This window comes from Peromyscus eremicus, chromosome 14 (assembly GCF_949786415.1).
Source record: "Peromyscus eremicus chromosome 14, PerEre_H2_v1, whole genome shotgun sequence".
NCBI lineage: Eukaryota > Metazoa > Chordata > Mammalia > Rodentia > Cricetidae > Peromyscus > Peromyscus eremicus.
Genome location: NC_081430.1, coordinates 34,568,848 through 34,581,781, shown reverse-complemented (window position 1 = coordinate 34,581,781; position 12,934 = coordinate 34,568,848). Strand labels below are relative to the sequence as shown.

At 36.8% G+C, this 12,934-nt stretch overlaps 1 non-coding gene across 1 annotated transcript; it reads left to right on the top strand.

The window, feature by feature from the left end:
• The first annotated feature begins 1,137 nt into the window (after window positions 1-1,137).
• Window positions 1,138-1,273, top strand: LOC131924799 (small nucleolar RNA SNORA18). Its single transcript, XR_009383059.1, has one exon. It is a non-coding gene; the product is annotated as a small nucleolar RNA SNORA18 (small nucleolar RNA).
• The last annotated feature ends 11,661 nt before the right edge of the window (window positions 1,274-12,934 follow it).

Below are 12,934 nucleotides of genomic sequence, written 5' to 3'. Positions count from 1 at the left end.
ACATATGATTAAACAGAAGATATACAAACATTATCACTTATCCAGTCTGTAAAGATGACAGAGTACTGATCCAGCTACTTTATATATCACAACCTTGCTGTGAAAAATATAGTACTTCCAAAATGACTAAAACAACCCAGAGAGATTAAATCACACAGACAATACTATTCAATTGACAAAATTGGGTTTGATGTTCTTTCCATCACATTATTCTGATGCAACTTCTCTAGAACTACATAGTCATCTACCATAATCTGAACTAATATCCACTGGCTTTTGTGACATTATCTGAACTATAGAACATTACCAAATTATTCTGCACAATACACTTGTTTCATTAAATATAGTCACAAGCTATATGGCACCATCTATGATAGTGGTCCCACAACATCATACCACTTAATGATATCATATCAGTCACAGTTTTGCAATTATACTCTGGAATGAATACACAGTGATAAAATCACATAACTCTGTTTCTCAGGTCACACCAAATATCCAAGAAACACATGAACAGAATGAAATAGAGCTCAGAGCGTATCAATTTTTTCATCCCTAATTCCAGAAGTGTTTGACACCTACTAAAAGTATTCCTATGGGTTGTTACAGTTTATATGTCTCCATTATCTGCCCCCTGCCCCAAGTTCCAAAAGCATACCCAGCATGAAGACACTGAAAGTGCATTAGAAGAGGTCTCAAATTCACTTCAGAACTTCAGAAGTTACTCACAAATAAACTTTACCTTTTTCAAAAATGTATTTCTAGTGCTGCTCATTTTCATTCTCAGGGTCACTACATTATGAAAAATCAGTGTTTAGCACAGCACATGGGGTTACATCTTTAATCTGTTCACCTGTAAACCACCTCTCGATTGTCTCATGAACACTATACTCTGAGCCAACTGATTATCAGGGAACAAATAACATGGCCTAGGGTACAATAAAATTAGCTAGCTAGCAAGCTCCCAGCATTCACCTACTAACATGAACCGTAATGTTTATCTTTAAAGTTTTTGGTGACACAAACAACAGCCTAGATTTCAAACTTTCCCCAACTTATTCATATGCAAGGATAATAAATACATGCCTAACATCTTTGTTTTGTCTCCTGTTTCTTCAGTAAAATACTCTTTACACTTTTGAGGTCTATCCCAATGGAGCCTCCCCAATAGCCACACATTACTGGAAATGTCCCATGTAGAAAAAAACCCTATGGTTTTGTTTTAAGCACAGGACTCTTTTTTAGATTTGTGGGAAGAAACTATAAAACAGTCAACAAAAATAAAACAAATAAAAACACTCTCTACATAAGCAGCAAGGGAGAAAAGATTTATTTGACTCATAGTTCTGTGTTATATCCCATCACTGGGGAGAAGCCAAGGCTGCAGGAACTTGAAACAACTGGCCACAACTCATCCATAGTTGAGAGCAAAGAACAGATATTTATTCATACGTGCCAGCACTTAGCTGACTTTCTCTATGGTTATAAAGTGCATGACATTCTACATAAGGAATGATGCCACCCACAGTGAGAGGTTCTTCCCACTTCAATTAATACAATCAAGATAATGTCCCATAGGTACACCAACAGACAAACCTAGTCTAGACAATTTCTCATTAAGACTCCCTTCCCATATGTTTCTAGATTGTGTCAGGTGACAATTAAAACCAACAGCCACAACTAGCATCTCTTATCAACTTGACAGCTAAACACATCACTCTTAAACCATAGTGTTGAATCCCTTGTCCACAGAGTCTCACATTTATCTCATAATGCAAAATACAGTTCAGCTTTAAGAGTTTTCAAGTCTTTAAAGACTCCAACATTTTCAGAGTCCAGATTTTATTTTAACGGTGAGCTTCTGTAAAATCAAATCCATCATTGAGTCTCCCCAGGTAACTCTAGATAGTGTAAAGTTGACAATTAAAACCAGCCATCACATCAAGTGATGACACTTGTTACGTAAACATAGCAATTCGAATTCTCTTAGTCCCTCCTCCTCAGCCGTTAGTTTCTCGGGAATCTGCTGTTTTGCAGCTTTAATACATTCATAACGCAGTGCTATCAGACATAAACTATTAGCTTACATACTTTATTACAATTAACAGCAGCCATGAGTAAAATGCTTCACTATCTACACTGCAGTCAGACTGGGTCTGACAACTTTCTGAACTTGGGAAAAATTCACTCTGTAGGACTATTTAAGACTACAGATGGTGTGCTTATAGCCTCATAAGCTCATCCTATGTTGATACAGCTTAATACACTCTACCTTAAATATGCTCAGAACATTTGGGCAACATCTAACACAAAGCCTATTTTGTAATAAAGTGTTGAACAGCTCATGTAATTTATTGAAAACCTTTATCTTAAAAAAAAAAATACTAGTGCTCAGGAGATGACCAACAGAAAATGAACACAATGGCATCTTTAGAAGTTCTTTGTCTCATAATGCCATGTCAAGGCTCTTCCTTTTTATTTTTTATCTTATTATTTTCTTTTATGTTATTTTTTTCTTCTCTCTTTTTACCCTACATGTCTCATGCTTACATGTTACAGCTCCCAGTTTAGAGTTTTTATAGAATTCCTGAGTGTATGAACAAGTGGGACTCTGTTTCTTGTGCCTTCTCTTGGATTCTTTTTTTCCTTTGTTTTGTCTAATTCTGATGTGATATTTCTTGTTTTGTCTTATTTTATTTTATTTTATTATTACCTTTGGAAGCCTGCTTGTTTTCTAATGAGAGACAGAAAGGGGGTAGTATAGATGGGAGATGAGGTAGGGAGGAGCTGGGAGGAGAAACTGTAATCAGGACATACTACGTGAGGAAAAAAAAAAGTATTTTCAAAAAAAGGAAAAAAATGCTAGAAACTTAGTTCAAAGTAGAGTGTGGGTTGTTTCTCTGGGAACTGTGGCTCCTGAAGCTGCCCACCACTGAGAGAGTGAGAGAGAACAGTATAAAGTTATCCTGACGAAGATTAAAATTCAAACATTTGAGTTCAGTTTCTACACAGCTTGTATGGCTTTCAGACCACAGTGAGATCAAAAGACCACAAACTAAATCATCAAAAGTCAAGGACCACATTTACTCATAACACACTGTAATATAAACTAATTTAGGCAACAGACAGCATTCAAGGATTTTTTTTCTTGATACGTAGAAAATTCATTAAAAATTCTCCATATGAAAAATAACATTTCAATAAGAAATAAGAGCCAAGGCTCATAAGTGAGCCATCTCCTTCTCCAAAAGAATGAACAAGTGTTTGTTCAATGCTAAGAATTTGAAAAGTACATATTTGTACAAAAAAAAAGATTAAAATAAGTTGTAATTTAAGAATCCCCCAAAGGGTTTATTTCCTAAAATTCACTTTTACATATTTATTTTGTGACTTTAACTACAGAATAGAAATGCCACTGTATTTATAATTTGTTTCTGTTTTCTCATTTCTATTATGATCACTTCCTATGTCATTAAACATTTCTCCAAAACATCCTGGAGACATATTAAAATGAACAAATCCTTTGGAGAATATTTAGAAAATATTATAAAGCAATATTCAAATGACTTTGTACAATGCACAGATTTTAGAACATAAGGGATTCCCTCCAGAGAGTAGGGACAAACGCTTGGTCCTCTAAAATCCTCCAGTCTTTTTATAACCCTGCCCACTGACAGCTATCCTCTTCAACTTCTGCTCCAGATACAATTTTTCTGAGTAGATGTTATATAATCCTTGCAAAATTTTGTTATTTAATATTGCTATTTTCAGAGAATTTCCTCTTCAGACTTCAAAAAAATGAGCATTTCATAAATTAAATATATGCAATAAATTACCAAGATTTTATTAACTTTATCAGAAAAAAATAAATACTAATTATGTAAATATGGACTAAAGTCTTCAGTTCACTTTTCTTTATACAGTTCTGGCTACAGTATTCAAGCTGTCGACCAGAAAACACTTCCCATTCTTATTATACAGACCATCTCAAGATTATGTTTTGTAGGTACAGGGTCAACACTCTGTGATTCTCAGTCATCAAGTAAATTAAAAATTATTAAAAATCTATGCTGTAAACAGTCATCTTTTTCTCCAAAAGTTATAATTTTATGTATATATTTTTAAAAGAAAAGGATTATAAGATAGCTTAAGGTTATATCTGCCTTATGAGATATTATGAAATGTTAAAACAAGAAAAAAGTTCAGAGGCAGGAGAGAGGGCTCAGTCATTAGGAATGTGAATTACTCTTGCTGAGGACAAGAGTTAGGTTAACCACCACTTCTAACTCCAGCTCTAGGGGATTCAAATCCCTGGTGGTCACACACACACACACACACACACACACACACACACACACACACACACACATAAACAAAACAATAAAAATAAATCTTTTTAAATGGAAAAGTTCACACTAAATAGTAACCAACTTGGAATTTTTTACTCTAGACATTTATTTGGATCAGGGTAAGTACACAGTTATAGTTAATAAAATTAATTTGCACTTATGATACAAAATACGAAAATTCCTCAGGACCGTAAATGTCATGAGTTTACAAACATAAATAAATGACTTCCTATTGCATCATGGATCCTGTCCACATATCCTTCTGGGTGTGGCTATGCACAGCAGATAAGAGACATCAGGCCCTAGGTAGCTTGGGAAACTCCTCTTCAGATCACCTTTCACTCCAGCCGAGATGAGAACTTTAGCCTCTTGCCAGAGGACACACTTCTGTCTTCATTCTTTTGTTTACAGATTTTATAGGAAAATCTATAAAATTTTCTTTAAAAAAAATTCTTAGAAGAGCCAAGTTGTAGATATATATTCATAAGCTGAAACCATGCATCTTAAATCTTTACATGCCTGGAATTTTCTAGATTCATTTATTTTCTTATATATAGAATAACCATCATTCTAGAAACTCCAACATACTGAATACAACTCTTTCAATTAAAAAGCAGCAAAAGATCAATCTAAAGCTTTCTTTCCCAAGACACAACAAGGCAGATGAAGATGATGATGATGATGAAGAAGAAGAAGAGGAGGAAGAAGAACTTGATTCTCTCTATATCCTACTAATTTACTTGGCAATTTAAAACTTAGTGGTCCATCTCTAAACATCAAAGATGTTTATCAGGATGTTGTGCACTTAATTGTAACTTTACTCTGTAATTATTGAAAGCTGTCTGTGGTGGTATTGTGTTCCCCAAAAATATTGTGCACCCTAATAAAATTATCTGGGGTCAGAGAACATAACAGCCACCAGATACAGAGGCTAGAAAATGGTAGCACTCACACCTCTAATCCTAGCATTCCAGAGACAGAGATCTACCTGGATCTCTGTGTGTTCAAGGATACAGCCAAGCATGGTGACTCATGCCTTTAATCCCAGGGAGTGATGGCAGAAAGCAGAAAGGTATATAAGGCGTGAAGACCAGGAACTAGAAGCTTTTAGCTGGTTAAGCTTTTAGGTTTTTGAGCAGCAGTTTAGCTGAGACCCATTCGGATGAGGACACAGAGGCTTCCAGTCTGAGGAAACAGGGTCAGCTGAGGAACTGGCGAGGTGAGGAAGCTGTGGCTTGTTCTGTCTCTCTGATCTTCCAGTGTTCACCCCAATACTTGGCTCCAGGTTTGTTTTATTAATAAGGCCTTTTAAGATTCGTGCTACAGCTGTCTTCAACTTACTTACTATTCAAGAGCTCCATTGTGTGCTTCAAAGGTAACAGATAATTGCAAACTATTCCTTGAAAATAAATGAATATCTTTATTTAATGTTGCTTATAATAGACTTTTAAAGTAGAAAATATGTTAAAAGTCATTGAAGAAACTCAAAGATTTCCCAGGTTAAATTTCTTCTAATATATTGCTTTCAAATATAAACAGAAATGTTTCTGTCTTTGTCGTTGGTATGCCAGATGGATCATAAGCATTTGTAACATGGATGAATGAAGAATTTGTTATAATTAATGAGACACATTAAAAATGTGATTTGTATTACATACCCCCAACAGCAGCTACAATACATGCTCAATAAAACTCTATTCAATGAAAATCTTCATTTCTTTTATTGAGCTCAATGATTTCATTGACAAAGTGTTATTTATTATTATTTAAGATGATTTGAAATGTGTAGCTTTACCATTTGCATTTATAAACATTTTGTCCCACACCTTTTAACCTCACCTGTCATTTATTTCAGTGCAAGAGTGGCTAATTTACAATAGAAAGCTCAAGCCAACCATGATTTCATTAATAAAATATGCAATTCTGAAAAGAGCTTTTTATTTCCACTGTCTTCTGATCAGAAGGAAGATGAAATAATAGCCAAATAATCTAGTGCTGCCAAAGACATTTAGGAGAAAGCTCGTTGTCTTACACTTCACCAGCTGTTAGGAGAAATCCAAGAATATGCCCTTGCTCTGAAGAATCTTCATAGAGCAGCTAGGAAACAAGACACAGAAGCCCAAATTCGGGTTCAAAGATGTGAGCTAATGATTACAAACCTAAGATTAGTCTTTGGACTTTGTAATGGCTAGTCTTGGTGGTCAACATAATATACCTGAGAAAAGGGAACCCCAGTTGAATAATTGTGTCCATCAGACTGACCTGTAAGCATGTCTGTGGGGGCATGTTCTTGATTGCTAACTAATGTAAGAGGGCCCAGAACATTGTTGGCAACACTATTCCTAGGAAGGTGAGCCTGGGGTGTATATAGATATGACAGGGAGCACAAAGGAAGCCTGGCAGCAAACCACTAAGAAGTATGCATTTATGTTTTCTGCTTCAAATTCATGCCCTGCCTGAATCACTGCTCAGACTCCCCTTAAGAATGTACTATAACTGCTAATGGAAATAAGCTTTCTCCTTACCAAACTGCTTTTGGTGATGGCATTTATCACAGCAACAGAAACTAGAGGAGAAACTGGTAGGAGAAGTGAGGTGTTTCTGTGATGGACCTAAGCACGCTATGTTGGGGGATGAATTGTGTAAGTGTTTGGAATCTGGACAGGAAAGGCTGTTGTGTGCTTAGAGATGAATGAGGGATTGTAGAAACTTTGAAAATAACACTGAGAGCAAGACAAACAATGGAAGCCTAGATTATAAAGCTTCAATGGAAGCAAAGACTCTACCAGAGTCGTTCATGTGATATTTTGGATAAAGAATCTAGAGAAATGAACTCTGTGCTTCACTGGTTGGGAAACAAGTGCTAGTCCGTTGGGACTGAAGAACCAGCCATGATTGGTAAGAAGTCAGTCAGCTCCTGTGATATCATATGGGTCAGTAGGCAGAAGATGTGTTCTGGAGGCCGGGTACGGGGCTGTACTTCAAACTGGCAGCCTAAATTGGTCATGTGTGAGAATATCCAATGTGGTATTGGTTTTGGTGGCATGAAACTACAGTACTGAAGGAGGCCTGGAGAGAAGCTCGGCTCTCTCAAATGGCGGGATCACAGACCCTGAAGACAGGCCATTGGTGAAAGTGCAGCCTCAGCTGTAGCCAAAACTCCAAGATGATGGAGATGTCAGGACTGGGATACACTCACCAAGGACAGCAGCAGGCATGAAGTGGAGCTGTATTTAGCCCACGCACGAGATAAGCTGTGCATGCTGCAAATGGAAGATTGGGGAAGAGGGACTGCCTCAGTCTTTTGGAGCCAGATTATGAGTAAGGTGCAGATGCTGGACAGTGAGCTGTTTACACTGCTAGATTTTGGATTTGGGGTTTTGATTTGACTGTAGTTATACTGCACTTCACCTTTTTTAGAATAAAAATTTTTTTCTTTTTTTCTTTCTTTTTTTTTTTTTTATAATAACCCACAGTTTAAAGACTTGGGATTTTTAAAGAGAACTTGGACTTTTAAAGTATTGGAATTTTTAAAGGCTGTAGGATTTTAAAATTTGGACTATGTTTTATATTGTGGCATTAACATATGATTCTAGGGACAAGGAAAGGTTATGGTTTAACAGTGGTGTTTGTGTGTCTAATTGATAAGGGGTAGTCTTATGATGGCTAATCTTGGTTGTCGACTTGACATACCTGGAAAGAACTCTCAATTGAAGAATTGCCCCCATTAGACTATCTGTGGGCATGTCTATTGGAAATTTTCTTGATTACTAATAGATACAGGAGGGACCAGCCCACTGTGGGCAGTACCATCCCTAGGCAGGTAGACCTGGGCTGTATAAGAAAGGTTACTTAGAGTGAGCCTGGGAGCAAGACAGTGAACAGTGTTCCTCTAAGATTTCTTTAAGTTCCTGTCCTTCTAGCCTTCTTGCCTTGCTTTAGTTTCTGCTCTGACTTCCCACAAAGATGGACTATAACCTGGAAGTGGAAACACATCCTCCTCCCTAAATTGTTTTGGTCAAAGTATTCATCAAGCAACACAAAGTAAATTAGAACACACTTCTAATGTAAATAATACTCATGTTATGACACTTCTTTCCTAACATGAAGAAAGCAGTTTTAAAACTCAAGATGAATTTTTATTTTATAGTCCTTGGGTAATAATTATTATATTGCATAATAAGTTATAAAACATGAATGCTAGCAGTTCTCTCCTGAATTTGTTGATTGTTCTTATATGCAACCACTATACTCTCTGAAATTCAGAACCTTTATGTGTTTTAAAAAGATGTGTTGTAACTCACAGGATTTTTTCATTCATGTAAATTAATACATTCATTTATTCAAAACATTCCATGGACTGGCAAGGTGACTCTGTGAGAAAAAGCATTTGTTGGCAAACCTGATAGCCTAAGTCGCAGCTGGTGGAGAAAAGATTCAACTTCCTCAATTGTATGCACACGTGCACAGGTGCATGAGTGCACACATGCACACACACACACATACACACACACACACACACACTATAATTTTTCTAATGTTTAAGCATTTTTGTGTGCAAGGCAATTCTGCAGTAACTGCAGACAGAGGAATGGAGTAGAGGAGCGAAGTTCTTGCTTCCACATTCTTTTCTATAACACGTATTCAGGGAAAGGAAGGAAAGATAAATGAACAATAGGATGCTAATTAGCTTTCTGTCTCTATAACAAGTGCTATTAAGAATTAATATATAAAGATATAAGGGTTATTTAGTCTCATGGGGCTACATGGTTCAGTCCATAGTTGACTGCCACCATTGTCATGGCTTCTGGTAGTGCATCATTGTGGGGGCTCATGATGTAACACAACCGCTCACCACGGCTGGGAAGCAAAAGAGAATGAAGAGAGACCAGGGTCCCAAAATGTTCTTCAGCAGACATGTGCCCAGCCATTAGAAGAGCTCTCCGGTGCCCTACCACACAAAGATCCCACCACTTCCTTATAGTGTCACTAACTGAGGACCAAACCTTTAAACACAGAGACGTTGGGAAGGCATTCAAGACCAAAATTCTAGCAGACAACAAAAGTGCAGTGACGTATATATGAGGAGATAAAGAACAAGCAGGAGGTAACATGAGGGTGAGAATGTTTACATATTAAGGTGAGAGGAAAAATTAGATGTGCAGGTAGAATAAAACATTCCTTGAAAATAAAACTGGGTTGTTGTTTTTTTAGTTCTTAGTAATAAGTCGTTGATGTTGAAATTGGTATTCTGATAAGTGTTCTAAAAGACATCAGCAACTACTGTTTTTCACCACATTTTTCCCTAATGACAGAATAATTACACAAAGACACTTTAAATCTCCCGTATTCTCTAGCCGTGGCTTACAGACATGGTGCTTTGAAGGACTTGTTGGGCCAATCAACAATAACCTTTCTCCTTCAGTGCTTAGCAACTTGGGAGTCAACCTGTGGACGCAATTAACAATAGTGGGTTTGGGTGAGACCAGCTTTGACTTTGAAAAATCTTTAAAAAATGTCTTTAAGAGTTTTCAAAATCCAACACTAGACTTTATACATTTTCACTTTATACATTTTTTTAGATGTTTCCTTATACAAACTTGAAACATTAGGTTTCCTGTAGGTGTATCAAAGTCCTTGCCTTTTGTATGCATTAACTAAAAAATTTTACAGAACTGTAGACTGTTGGGAAAACACATCTCCTCCTCTTGAAAAATTCTGTCTCTCTTCTGAATGTCTCAGTGATATTTGTAACAGTAACTGCTTTCCCTTAAGCTCTGATCCTTCCTGGCAATTTCTTGTTTCTTTTGGAATAGCATACAATCTCGATGGTTTTGATGTCTTTATCTTGCTATAGCCTTTCTTCTTTAAGGAGTTCTTGCTCATTTGTGACTCTCAGGACATGCTTTATGTAACATCAGCATGACGACAATTAGAATGGTAATGTTTATCCCCTTGTAAAACCACATCTATTTACCTCATACAAAAGATACAACAACAGGTTCTCAAAAGCACACTGGAAAAATACTGTACTCTTTTCAATTTTACCGTGACATCTGAGCCGTGACTATAGTTTGACGAATGCAAATACTAAATCAGGACACAGAGCAAAAAGACAATATGCACTTCTCTCCCTGAGGAAAACAATAGTGATGGATGTATTTAAAAGTAAAGTCTGATAAGCAATTAAAACATGACGATAAAAGAGACATAAATTGCACAAAATAGTTTGAAACGGTTTAAGTCTTCAGCTATACGTGGATGACATCTTTCCTATGTCTCCTATGCACTCTGTTTCCTTGTTCTCTTCATGCTCCCAAACCTTCAGAAACTACGATCAACCAGCATTTTTAGACTATGTATGAGTCTAGAACTATGCAAGGAAAAAATTAGCCAGAACACGAACCTGTTACTCAAAATACATCTTTTTTGAGAGAATAACAATATAGTCTACATGATCTTGAATTCTAACCTCATTTTCTTTCAGAATTTGAGCGAAAGCTGAAGTAGCTTAATTTGTAAGCACCTTTAAAACTGATAGTTTTTCTTAACTATTTGTAATTTTTTTACTAAAAAGCATGGGGTCAGAGAAGATGTTAAATTCAGAATAATTACCATTTTTTTTTTTTTTGGTCTGGAAGACTCTGAAATAAAACAAAACAAGTACATGGCTGAAGTGAGAGGTGGCCAGGCATAAAAAGGCACTTCGGAGTGCTGCAATCAATCAAAACCTAGACGTGTTGGACCTTAGAATTCCAAAAGAATGGAGTATCTAATCTCCAATGAAGGGTGGTGTGTTAGGAAAGGGAAGATCCAGCTGCTCCTCTAGTACTCTACCAGCAAGTGAGAGAAGTCTATTCAAGCTCTACAGGCAAGGAACAGAGAACCATGGAAGAGATCTGAGATCTGTGCCATCTGAGCCATCTTAAGTGGGGTCCCACCATTTGATGCCACTGCTAGGAGAATTTTTTTTATCTCCAAGTCCCTAAATCCTCCCTGTGCAAGTGCTCCCCTTAATAGTAGTGTGAGCCAAGGAAACAGATCTTGACTTGGACATATGTTCAGGGACAGAAGCCTACATAGTAGAAAGTCTACATTACAAAAGGAAGTAAGATCTGCATTATAGAAGAAAGCAGAAAGTGCTTTCATGTAAAAATAGCAGACCAACTTGTCAGAAATTAGAGAAGCTGGATATGAAATGTTCAGGGAAAAGGACAGAAACCTACATGGCAAAGACTGACAAGGTTCCTCATGGACAATGACTCTACTCCCAACATAAAATTCTTTGGTTTGGTCACCTTCTACACACACACACACACACACACACACACACACACACACACACACACACACATACACACACACTTACAAGCCTGAGACATTTAGGGGTTACACTGCCACTGCATGGATGTTTCCTATATCCAGGGGTACACTGACACAGTGCCTCACTCAGGCTCAAGGAGGTCCATAAGCTCCACTGTAAAAAGAGCTTACAGATTGCTTCAATAGTAGTTTTGTCTACAGATCTGTACTCAGTTTGTAATTAATAAAAGCCTCTGAGTAATTATTTTATAAGCAGCTGTGGGACCGTGGTTGGGAGAGATTCATCCAGACTGCTAGGCAATACAGGACCGGAGAAACTCCCGGCTACGACACTTCCTAACAGAGCCATTCCCTTTGGGACCGTTTTCTTTTAGACCATGACAGGGTGCATGATGTGAAATTCCCAAAAATCAATAAAAAAAAAATGTTTAAAAAAATACCTAGGAATAAACTTAAACAAGTACATGATTCACATGTATAATGAAAATTATAAAAGACTGAAGAAAAAAAACTCAAGAACACTATGGATATTAGAAAGACCTCTCACATTCATTTTTTGACATTAAGAATGTGGCCATTCTGAGTCAGTGCAACCCCTGTTAAAATTTCAACTACATTCTGTACAGAACTAGGAAAAAAAAATCCTAAAATTCATATGGATGCATGGCAATCATTGCTGTTTGACAAAGTTTCAGCATTTTGACTTTGTGGATTACAATTCTCCAGCACCCTTTCACTTTTAATGATTCTCACTATTATGCTTTCCCTTTGGGAAATTTTGTTCTTTAGTGAAGGATGAAAATGTATAAAACAGCCGCCTATTTAAACAAAATAATTCTCTTGGAAAAATCCCTGCCACTGTGGAACTATATAGTGTGATAACTCTGCCTACTCCTACACAAGTTAACACAAAGCTGCTAGAAAATTTCAATAAGTAGCATATGCTTGATAAAAAAGTGTGTGTGATAATCAAGATTTAGAAATTCCTGAAATCTACTCAGGTTCGCGATAATAGTTGTCTAACTTCATTGTTACTCACTTTAAGCTTTAGCTGTTTGGATAAACTAAGCCAGATAAAAACTCAAATATTCTATAATGGAGTGTCTGGTCCCAGGAGAAAGTCTTTTTCCCAAGGTCAGGCATTTAGACAAAAGCCCCATTTCCCCAGGGCCTTAAAGAAAGTTCCCACTTGCTAAAAAGGGAGTCATTTTTTTCCCTGGCAAGAGAAACTTGTGGCCCTTCCATTAACATATGATTGTGGT